Source organism: Choloepus didactylus, chromosome 5 (genome assembly GCF_015220235.1).
Source record: "Choloepus didactylus isolate mChoDid1 chromosome 5, mChoDid1.pri, whole genome shotgun sequence".
NCBI lineage: Eukaryota > Metazoa > Chordata > Mammalia > Pilosa > Megalonychidae > Choloepus > Choloepus didactylus.
The window spans coordinates 57235495-57246077 of NC_051311.1; positions in this window are offsets into that span (position 1 = coordinate 57235495).

Consider the following 10583-nt stretch of genomic DNA (forward strand, 5'->3'; position numbering starts at 1 on the left):
AATGAATGAGGAGCAGAAGCTCATTTCTCTCCATGAAATACAATGGGTTGTAAAGAAATTGAAGCCTTTTAGAATGAAGCAGCCTTGGCTATATTTTGTAGTTGTAATGGCAGAGCTGTGCTTACAGCCTCGTTCCTCTCCTCGGAACCTCAGAACAAAACAGACCTCTCCAAGCTACCTGGGAAGCCTGGTCCCTAAAAGCCAGACTGAAGCTGGATCTCACACCTGTCTGAAGACTTCCCACCTCTACCCTGCTCTTAACCCCCTCTTCCTACCTGCCTGCCCCTCACTCTAGTATGATAAGCTGCTCAAGGCAGGTTGCAATTCCCGGTTTGATTCAGGTCAATACTAGCTTCCAGAAATGTGCCTTTGTCCCAGACAGCCTTGATCTAAATGTGGATTGAATGGAAAAGGCAGGAGAGAGTGAAGGAGAGAGAGTGGGAGAAGTCTGTCTAGGTTGGCAGTCCCTACCAGACCATTTTAGGATTTTTCACTTCTCCGAAAATGAGGGTAGTGTTATACCTGAGAATGCACGTAGGCAAGGTGGGCAGTTCTGGACACCCATCTCCTCATTCTCTAGGATTCTGGCTTGGGTCTCCATGTTGCCTTTTTAAAGGATGGTCAGTGATGAAAGTAAGGTCATCACAGATTCCATTTTCCATTTTTGCAAGTGATGTCAAAGATGACATTGAATGAATCTAACAGAAGAGTATTTTATAAAGCTTTTGATTCCGAAATGGAATCAGTCACAAAATATTAAGCAACCTTCTCATTTGATCAATGAGCAAACAGAGAGGCAGAGATGCCAAGAAACTTCCCCAAAGTCATGGAGCTTGTCAGGGATAAGGCTAGGATTTAAAGTCTCCTGGTCCACCATCTACTGCAGCCCTATTGACTGCCTAGGGCACTTCTAGAACCATCTAGGGGAGTGCTATGGACCACCAAGATGCTGTAAAGACTGATTCTGTTTACTAAGAATTCCAGTTTCCAAAATGTACGATGGGTTTTTCTCAGTCTTGCAAATGATTTCCCAAATAATTTTTTGGACTTGCAAATAATTTCCCCAAATGGTTAAGATGGCAAACACACCCCCTCAGCCTAAAATTGTTGCTTTAGGATCTGCCATGTTTACTCCAAATTATCATCCTCTTCTCCCTTTCATTCTCCCCTCCTACTCTTTTCAAATTCAAAATCTCCCCAAGTTTTCAAAGGACTTTCTAGGGTCTAGGAATCAAGGTACTCAACCTCATTGATCCATACTTTGTTAAAGACCTCCTTTCCTTTTTCTGTCTCTGGATAGGGTTTCATTAAAAATATTTGGCAGTGAATTTCTTGGTAGTAAATTGAGCAATATATTGAACATATATAGCTTCTAGCCTCAGTCAAGAAATCACATTTTCCAGGTGAAGCCAGAGGATCCTGTGTCCACATGACCCCGGGGTTATGCTTGGAGGTTATTTCTACTATCAGCGTCAGCTCCCTTCTTCCTTTGGCTTCCCTCTGGGGTCAGCGAATTGTGGGAGCCCCATATAGCAAACCAGGCCAGCAACCGAAAGCTTTGACTCTTACTTTGTGAAGTCCTCTCCTCCTGGCAACATGTAAAGTGGACATTTAACAGATGGCATTGCAATGACTTAGCTTCTACAGAGCCAGTAGTAAATTGCATTCCTGGAAAATCTATATTTCAGGAGTCATGTTATTTACATTTTTCATTTATTATTCCTATTAGGAATATTCCCTCCAGGAAAAGAATAAAGGTAGAACAAAAAGGCAAGACAAATAGGCAACTCTGATAAAGAAAACCTCATTCCAAGCCCTGCTGTTTCCTTTGGGCACAAGCTTACATATCACCAGTGTACAAATAGGACATCTGACTAGGTGCTGATATGAGAACATCTGCTGCTAAAGGGGCTTCTAAATACCCACCAAGGCCCCGTGAGATCCCAGCCTAAGCATGTCTTCCTTCGAGGAAAGCAGCAGCCAAGTCTTAACAAACAAACAAACAAAAAAAAACCAGGCAGTAGTCCTGAACTGTACAAGAAGTGTTGAGAGAACAAGACGTGATTAGAAAACAGACCAATGGGGTTGCGAAGCAGACTTGGGCTGTTGAGCTGGGTGACTGGGGGCGATGAGAGCCTGCAGGGGCCAAGCATTGACCTGAACACACCATCAACGTGTTGAATGCAACTGCCTCCGTTTTAGCCCAGAGCCCAGTAAGCTCAGGATTAAAGGTCGCCCATGACGTCATCCTCGGTGATCTCCTCTGTCTGAGGAACGGCTTCTCATCCCCAAGGACCAGCAATCCCGCCACCTCTTCTGTTAAAGCACTAGAGCATCTCTACCTTCTCTCAACACCTGTAGAGTTTGATTCCACTGCTTCTCCCTAACGTCTGGTCATCCTCTGCTTATCGTTTCCCCCCTTATTGGATTGTTAGCTCCACGGGAAGTATGATTCTTTATTCATCATTTTTACCACCCCTGCACCATGCTCCCAGTCACTTGTATATAGAAGGAGCACAATAAATAAATGCTGGAATCACAGGAGGTGCCAGTTGCCAATTTTTTTGCTTGAGGGTAGTTTTAGTTCTGCTTCTTGACTTGCATGTTATAACTCCAGAGATGGGAGAAAAGTGTTATAAACCACGTATGCATAAGGGAAGAGGAATTCTTTTTCTCACTTGACTTCATGTTTTAACCTTCTTGGATTTTGAGAGAATGGGGAGGGTCTTGATCAATTAAAAAAAAAAAATCAGGATATACAACTGATTCTTGAAATATCAGGTGGAGGCTCAAATTTCGAAAGTTGCAGTTTCTTCACCCCTATGGTGAATACTAATTCCTATTCTGACTATCACTTGGGACTCTTATGAGGCTGAGATAAGATAATGTGGATATGAAAGCTCTTTGTTAGTGGCAAAGCATGATATGGGTGCAAGTTATTATTATCCTTTTAATCTTTATAGGCTCATAATGGAGAAAATTTTCCAAAGATTAAATTGGGAGCACATTTCAGTCTCCCGGCTGCCTCTTGCTACATGATGCCCATGACAATTAACTGCTGCAGCAGAGTCTGGCTGAATGCAGATAAACAGCAGTGTGCAATAAATTTGTCAGCCTTCTAGAGCTGCTAGAGACAGGCAGCAATTCCCTTCCAGGCTCTGAGACCCATACATTGGCTGAGATGCCAGTTCTCATAAGAATAGCACAAATGCCATTCTGGGCAAGACCTTTAGTTCACGTATCTCTGTTTTCAGCTCTATCAGCGCCACCAGGGGCTGTTCTTTAGGAGGCTGTGGCTGTTCCCTGTGGCTGTGGACACGGGAGCTCTGCACAGACCCCTCTCTGGCTGAAGTGCCCATTTCCCTGGCTGCTGGGAGTGATGACCCCTGATGCTCTCAGCTTAGTGCCACTCCAGGCACTGCTCCCAAACTAAAAGAACTCTCCCCTAAAGTCACTCCTCCCCTCATGGCCATGATAGGTCAGAGGTGGAGACAGGGGTGCTATAAAGACCTGGCTGCCTTCCTTGCCTCAAGTTGGGGTCACTCTGAAGGGCTGTCCCAGCTCCAGAGCTCCCAGTAGCTTCAGCTGAGGTCTCCGTTGCAATTGTATCGCTGCTCAAATTTTCCCTTTGCCTAAACCTGTCTCCTTCATGCCTCCTAGGTGTTGTTCATGAAAACACTACTTGATAAAGTTCCTGCATGCACGTCTCCCATGAAATTTATCCATGGCATGTCTCAAACCATTTTAATAAGAATAGGTCACTGATCTGCAGTCATACCCATCCTCTCAACCCTTGAGAAGCTGTGGGATGTGCAACAGTCCATGTCCCCACACAAGTTGCCTTGGCTGTCAGCAGCATCTCCTGTTAGTCCAGCTTGCCATGCAAGCTTTATTTGCTAAGTGCCATGATGAGAAAAAAGGTTGGGAAGTGCTAGTGGAATGTGCAGCACACTCAGAAATAAATCTTTTTTTATTTTAAGCACAGTGTAGCTACTTTCCCAATATCCATTCCCTCTTCTTCCTTACTAACTAAATTCTGATTTTTATTCCAGGCAGTGATTTTCCCAGCTAAAAAAAGAACAATTCCCAGCCTCCTCTGCAACTGGAGTCAGCCATGTAATGAGTTTCCCACTCAGTAGATTGAAGTAGAAATTTGCTGCTTCCCTAATAGAGACATCTCCACATCTTCGTGTTGCTCACTTCGGTAACTTCCTGCCTGAAACAGGGATGGGAGGTTGTGGCCAAGAGGATAAAATCCATGTGCTGAGTGTGTTCATCATTTATTGCAGTGTAAAAAAAAAAATCTCAAAACTTAGCCACTTAAAGTAAACAGTTATCACATGGTTTCTGTGGATCAGTAATTTGCAGAGGGGGGTATCACGTCTCATATATTCTCTTGGTCACAGTTCAGACTTGGTATAAGGTGGAATAGGACTCCACAAACATGTAAACACCAGGAGGAAGGGATCACCAGGGCCTTCTGAGAGGCTGCCAATTGTGGAAAGCCGCCTCCCGAATCGGGCCTAGCGTATGCGCTGCAGCCTGCTCTAGAGTTACCCCCGCCCATCGAGTGAGCCAAGATGGCGCCTGCATCCTGTTTCCGCATAGTGACGCATGTATCCGCCACCCGCTCCTACCAATCGAAATCCTGTATACGCGATACTAGCCTAGAAGCTTATTGGTTGTTAATTGTGTATAAAAGGTCTTACCCGGACGGGGTAGGGTGAGACAGCCCACAAGGAGCCGTGCCTGACGGCCACATCGAGGCTGCTCTCCCACGAGGCGCCGTGCCCCGTGTGGGAACCAGTAACACAGAATGTTCATCTAGCTGTAGTAAAGGGCTTGCTTTCACAACTGCCGTGTGGTTCGAGTCGTGATTCATGACCAGGTTAGTTCGCGCAGTCTGCATCTCTCTCTCTCCTTCCCTGTTTCCCCTCGCCGGCCGGGAACCGGGGACCGAGCGGGGCAGCGCCGGACAAGTGGTGGCCCGTACGGGGCAGCTCCTCCTCCTGCCTCGCTCTCGACGGTCCCTCTGTGAGGAGAGCAGCGCTGCGCGTCGAGCTTACGGCGGACTTCCCGCGCCTGATCAACGCGAGAAGGTGAGTGCGTCTTATTACATGATAGTTAGGGCCCGTGGGTTTTCAGGTGACCCCGGGGGACTCGGAAGAGCTCTCCGAGTGACTGAAGTATAGTGCCGACTGCAATCATGGGGCAGTCCGGAAGTTCACCTCTCTTAGCTCCCTTAAAGAACCTTTTGAAACAACGGGGTATCTCGGTCAGGAAAAGCTCCCTTCAGCGTTTTCTTGATGATGTTGATACTTTTGCCCCTTGGTTTGCCTGCACCGGCAGCCTTAGCCTACCCTCTTGGATGAAGCTCGGTCGCGACATAGACCGAGCGCGCCAGACGGGCGTGTGTATGGACCCGATTCTAGTACCCATATGGGAGACCGTCCGTGCGGTCCTTGAACTAGAATCGGCTACCGGCCTAAGCCCGTCCTCTGTCTTGCAAGAAGCACGGTGCGCGCTCCAAGAAACCCAGTCAGTTTCGTCAGCGGACGGCTCCTGTAAGGGCAAACCGCCGGAGTCCAGTGACTCTGACTCAGAGTCAGATAGCGATACTGACGAGAAGGCGGAAGCATCCCCGCTAATTGAGTGGGAGGAGCCTCCCGCCACACCCGTGCGGCCTTCCGCCCCGCCAATGTCTACCGCTGCACCCCCAGGGACACCCCAGCTCCCAACTGACGCCTTGGGCGGTCCCACCAAAGGACCTTGCCGAGAGCTCCCTCTAGTGGCCATGCCCAGTAAATGTAATTATCCTTTGCTGCCAGACCCGGAAACCCCGATGGGTCGGTCAGGGGAGGGGCAACCTTTGCCGTACCCCCCGCCCGAGTATACAGGCCCTCAGGACCCTTTGCCATTAGGTAGTGGTGGGAGACATTTCTGGAGATGGAACCCTTTCACAACATTTAGACCTTTTGGCATGCTGGGTGGCTACCAGCCACTTGAGCCGCAGCCAGTCTCAGAAATGTACCCGGTTATTATCAATCCCCAAGGTGGCAATCGGCACGAATCATATGATTACAAACTATTGAGGGAATTGAGGCAGGCCGTCCATCAGTATGGCCCCAATGCCCCTTATACCTTGAACATGATCGAGAACCTCTCTGCTCTAAATCATACACCCGCAGATATTTTTCAGCTAGCCCGTGCTTGCTTGCCGTCAGGCCGATTCATAGATTGGAAAGCATGGTTTGAGGAGTTAGCTGAAGAGCAGGCCGCAAGGAATGCGGCGGGGAGACGTGGCGGGTGGAATGCTGACATGCTGTTGGGGAGAGGCGCCCATGCCCAGAACCAAACGGGTTTCCCACAAGAGGTCTATGCCCAGATCTTCCGCTGTTTTGTGGGTGCCTGGAAAAAGCTAACAGGTGAGGGAGAGGCTCAGGCCTCACTCAGCAATATACACCAAGGCCCCACAGAACCATTTGCGGATTTTGTAGCCAGGATGCAAACCGCAGCTGAGAGAATCTTCTCAGATCCAGGAGTAGCAGAGACTGTGGTTAAGCAAATGATTTTTGAGCAGTGCAACAAGGAGTGCAAAGTTATCCTGGCACAAAACAGAGCAAAAAATTTGACAGAGTGGGTCAGGCTCTGTAGAGATGCTGGCAGCCCTTTAACTAATGCAGGTCTAGCTGCCATGCTAGCCAGCTCCCTACAGGTGGCTACAAAAAGCCCGAGAACCTTAGGGGCAAAGTCTAACGGGTGCTATGGCTGTGGCCAATCAGGGCACTTTAAGAGAGATTGTCCCAATAGACGTCAACCCCCTGCCACTCAACGGTTTGGCGAACCAGGTGCAGCAACCAGGCCGTGTGGCCGTTGCCACAAAGGCCCCCCACCGCGCAGAAGACTGTAAATCGGTTTTCGATGCGCAGGGTAGACGCCTCTCTGGCCGCCCCGAGCAGATTCCAAAAAACGGGAAGAGGGGGTCCGCCCTTTCGACGGACCCCCTTGCATGCCATTCGACAACACAGGATCCGATCAAATTCGTGCGTCCCCCGGCTCAGCAGGACTGGACCTCTGTGCCACCTCCAGACTCGTACTAACCCCCTCCATGGGTGTCCAGTTAGTAGGGACCTCCTTCAAGGGGCCCTTACCGGCTGGTACTGTAGGGCTCATATTGGGAAGAGCATCCACGGCCCTGAAAGGATTAACAGTTATACCAGGACTTGTAGATTCAGATTTCACAGGCCTTGCCCAAGTTATGGTTCAATCTCAGCGGGGCACCTTAGTCATTGCAGAAGGTGATAAGCTGGCGCAGCTCCTGCTCTTACCCAGCTTACATGCAGTCTTTCCAAGCAGAATCAGACAGAGAGGGGAAAAAGGGTTCGGATCCAGTGGAGCGATTTTTGAGGGACTCCATATATCCCTGGAGTCTCGACCTATGCTAACCATTAAGGTGCAAGGCAGATCTTTCTTGGGCCTGCTCGATACAGGGGCCGATCGGTCTATCATAAGACAACAAGAATGGCCCCCCACCTGGCAAACGAGCAGGGCGGAAGAGCCCATTAGAGGAATAGGCCAAATTTCAGCGCCCATGCTCAGTGCAGCTGCCCTTCATTGGGCCGATGAAGAAGGACACCAAGGCAGTTTCCAGCCTTATGTATTAGCCCTGCCTGTGTCTTTGTGGGGAAGAGACATTCTGACCCAAATGGACGTTACTTTAATTAGCGGCTACTCCCCAACCTCTAAGCGACTGCTAAAAGAAATGGGGTATACCCCCGGCAAGGGTTTAGGAGCTTCACTGCACGGACGTGCGGAGCCTATACAAGCTGCCCCCAAGTCTGACAGACGAGGCTTGGGTTTTTCATAGGGGCCACTGAGGAGAGATTCCCACCCACACCTATAAAACTAAAATGGAAAACCGAGGCTCCGGTGTGGGTGCCTCAGTGGCCCTTGCCACAGGAAAAACTTGCAGCGTTGCACGCCCTAGTATCAGAACAACTAGAAAAGGGCCATATCGCCCCTTCCACGTCACCGTGGAACACCCCTATATTCGTAATAAAAAAGAAATCTGGTAAATGGAGACTGCTACATGATCTAAGAGCTATTAACGATTGCATGGAGCCTTTAGGGCCCGTTCAGATGGGACTGCCCCTCCTCTCGGCATTACCGGAGCACTGGTCGATTTTCATCATAGATCTGAAAGATTGCTTCTTTTCTATTCCGCTCCACCCTGAAGACACCCCTAAGTTTGCCTTTACTGTGCCCTCTAGTAATCAAGAGGAGCCCTGTCAACGCTTTGAATGGACAGTCCTGCCCCAAGGCATGGCTAATAGTCCTACCATGTGCCAGCTGTATGTCGCTGCGAAGCTAGCTAGCACTCGGCAGCAGTTCCCTCAAGTGAAAATCATCCATTATATGGATGACATTCTCTTAGCCCATAGAGACACAGATCTTCTTAAAACAGTTTTGTCACATTTAGTCCTTAGTCTTAGAGAAGCTAACCTAGAGATTGCCCCTGAAAAAATCCAAATGACTGACATTACCACTTTCCTGGGGGCGAAAGTCGCACCCACTCATGTTTCCCCCCAAAAGGTGTCTCTCAGGCTAGACAATATACACACTCTCAATGATCTACAAAAACTCATGGGGGATATCAATTGGATCCGTCCATACCTAAAAATACCCAATGTCAAACTAACACCTTTGTTCGACCTGTTGAAGGGGGATTCTAATATAAACTCACCTCGAAGCTTCACTCCAGAGGCAAGGCGAGCACTATGCCAGGTGGAACAGGCGCTCAGTGGCGCTGCATTGAAGAGAATAGACCCTGATGAGCCTTTTGAAGCCTGCGTGCTGCCGACAGAATTACAGCCCACTGCGGTACTGTGGCAGCGGGGGCCGCTGCTCTGGGTCCACCCTGGAGTTTCCCCCAAAAAAGTCCTAGAGCACTATCCTACAGCGGTTGCAGACTTGGCCCTAGAATGCATTAAAAGGGCTGTGCAGCATTTCGGTCAGCAGCCCAAAAATCTCAGGGTGCCTTATTCTTCCCAGCAGCTTGAGATACTCACCGGATGCATAGATCAATGGGCCATTCTCCGGTGTACATTTCTTGGTCCCATTAACAATCAGTTCCCTAAGGCTCCTCTCTTGCAGTTTGTCACCCGGCACCCAGTGATTTTTCCCAAAGTAACCTCTCCTAGGCCACTAGCAGGCGCCCCCACCGTATACACGGACGGCTCCAGCTCTGGAACAGGGGCGTATTGTGTGGAGGGGGACACTCCTAAAACAGTGCTCTTCCAACCACAAAAGCCTCAATGGGTAGAACTGCAGGTTATCATTGCAGTCCTGGAAAGCCTTTCCGAGCCCTTAAATGTCGTCTCGGATTCTGCTTATGTTGTGAACTCTGTACAAATTTTAGAAACGGTGGGCATTGTTAAACATTCCTCTACAGTAAGGACGTTCTTTGCCAAACTACAGGAGGTTATATGGACCAGGCAACACCCTTTTTACATAACCCATATTAGAGCCCACACAGGTTTGCCTGGCCCTATGGCCCAGGGGAACCATAGCGCAGATGTAGCCACTCGACAGCTGCACATCTTTCCGACGCTGGTACCGTATCAACAAGCCCGAGAATTCCATGCCAAGTTTCACATCAATGCAGGTACCCTAGCTAAGCGGTTCAGCATACCACGTGCAGCTGCTCGAGATATTGTCCGAGCCTGCAACAATTGTGCAGAGCAGAGAGCAGTCCCCTCGGTTGGGGTCAACCCTAGGGGTCTCACCCCAGGGGATACTTGGCAGATGGATGTCACTCATCATTCAGAGTATGGTAAGATCAAGTACTTACATGTGTCGGTGGACACATGCTCCCAAGTTTTATTTGCCTCTGCTGAACCAGGAGAAAGAGTCTCCCACGTCATTGCACACTGCCTTGCTGCATGGGCAGCTTGGGGTAAGCCAAAGACGTTAAAGACGGATAACGGGCCTGCCTACACTAGTAAATCCTTCCAAAAATTTTGTGACAACATGGATGTCCAATTAAAACATGGCATCCCCTATAACCCTCAGGGGCAAGGAATCATTGAAAGAGCGCACAGATCTCTCAAAGACTTGCTTAAAAAACAGAAAGAGGGTATAGGCCACGGCCTGTCCCCAAAAGCTCGACTGTCTGTAGCCTTGCTCACATATAATTTTTTAAACGAAAATTCACAAGGAATGACACCTGCCCTGCAACACACCACCCCGAGTCCTCCGCATAGAGGTCTAGTCCGTTGGAAGGATGTCCTGTCGGGGCAGTGGAAAGGCCCTGACCCGGTACTCAGCTGGGCCAGAGGCTCTGTTTGTGTTTTTCCCCAGGAACCAGGACGTCAACCAGTGTGGGTTCCGGAAACACTGGTGAGAACCGTGACATCACCTGAAGAAGCCAAGGAACAGCTGTCAGAAACGCCAACGAATATACAACCTGAACCATTAGACCAAGCCTCCGACCCTGCTGATGATGGCGACGACCGACAAGACGATAATAGTAGGACTGACCACCCCGCGGTTGCCCAAAAAGAGGATCGGTAACTCTGTTCTTT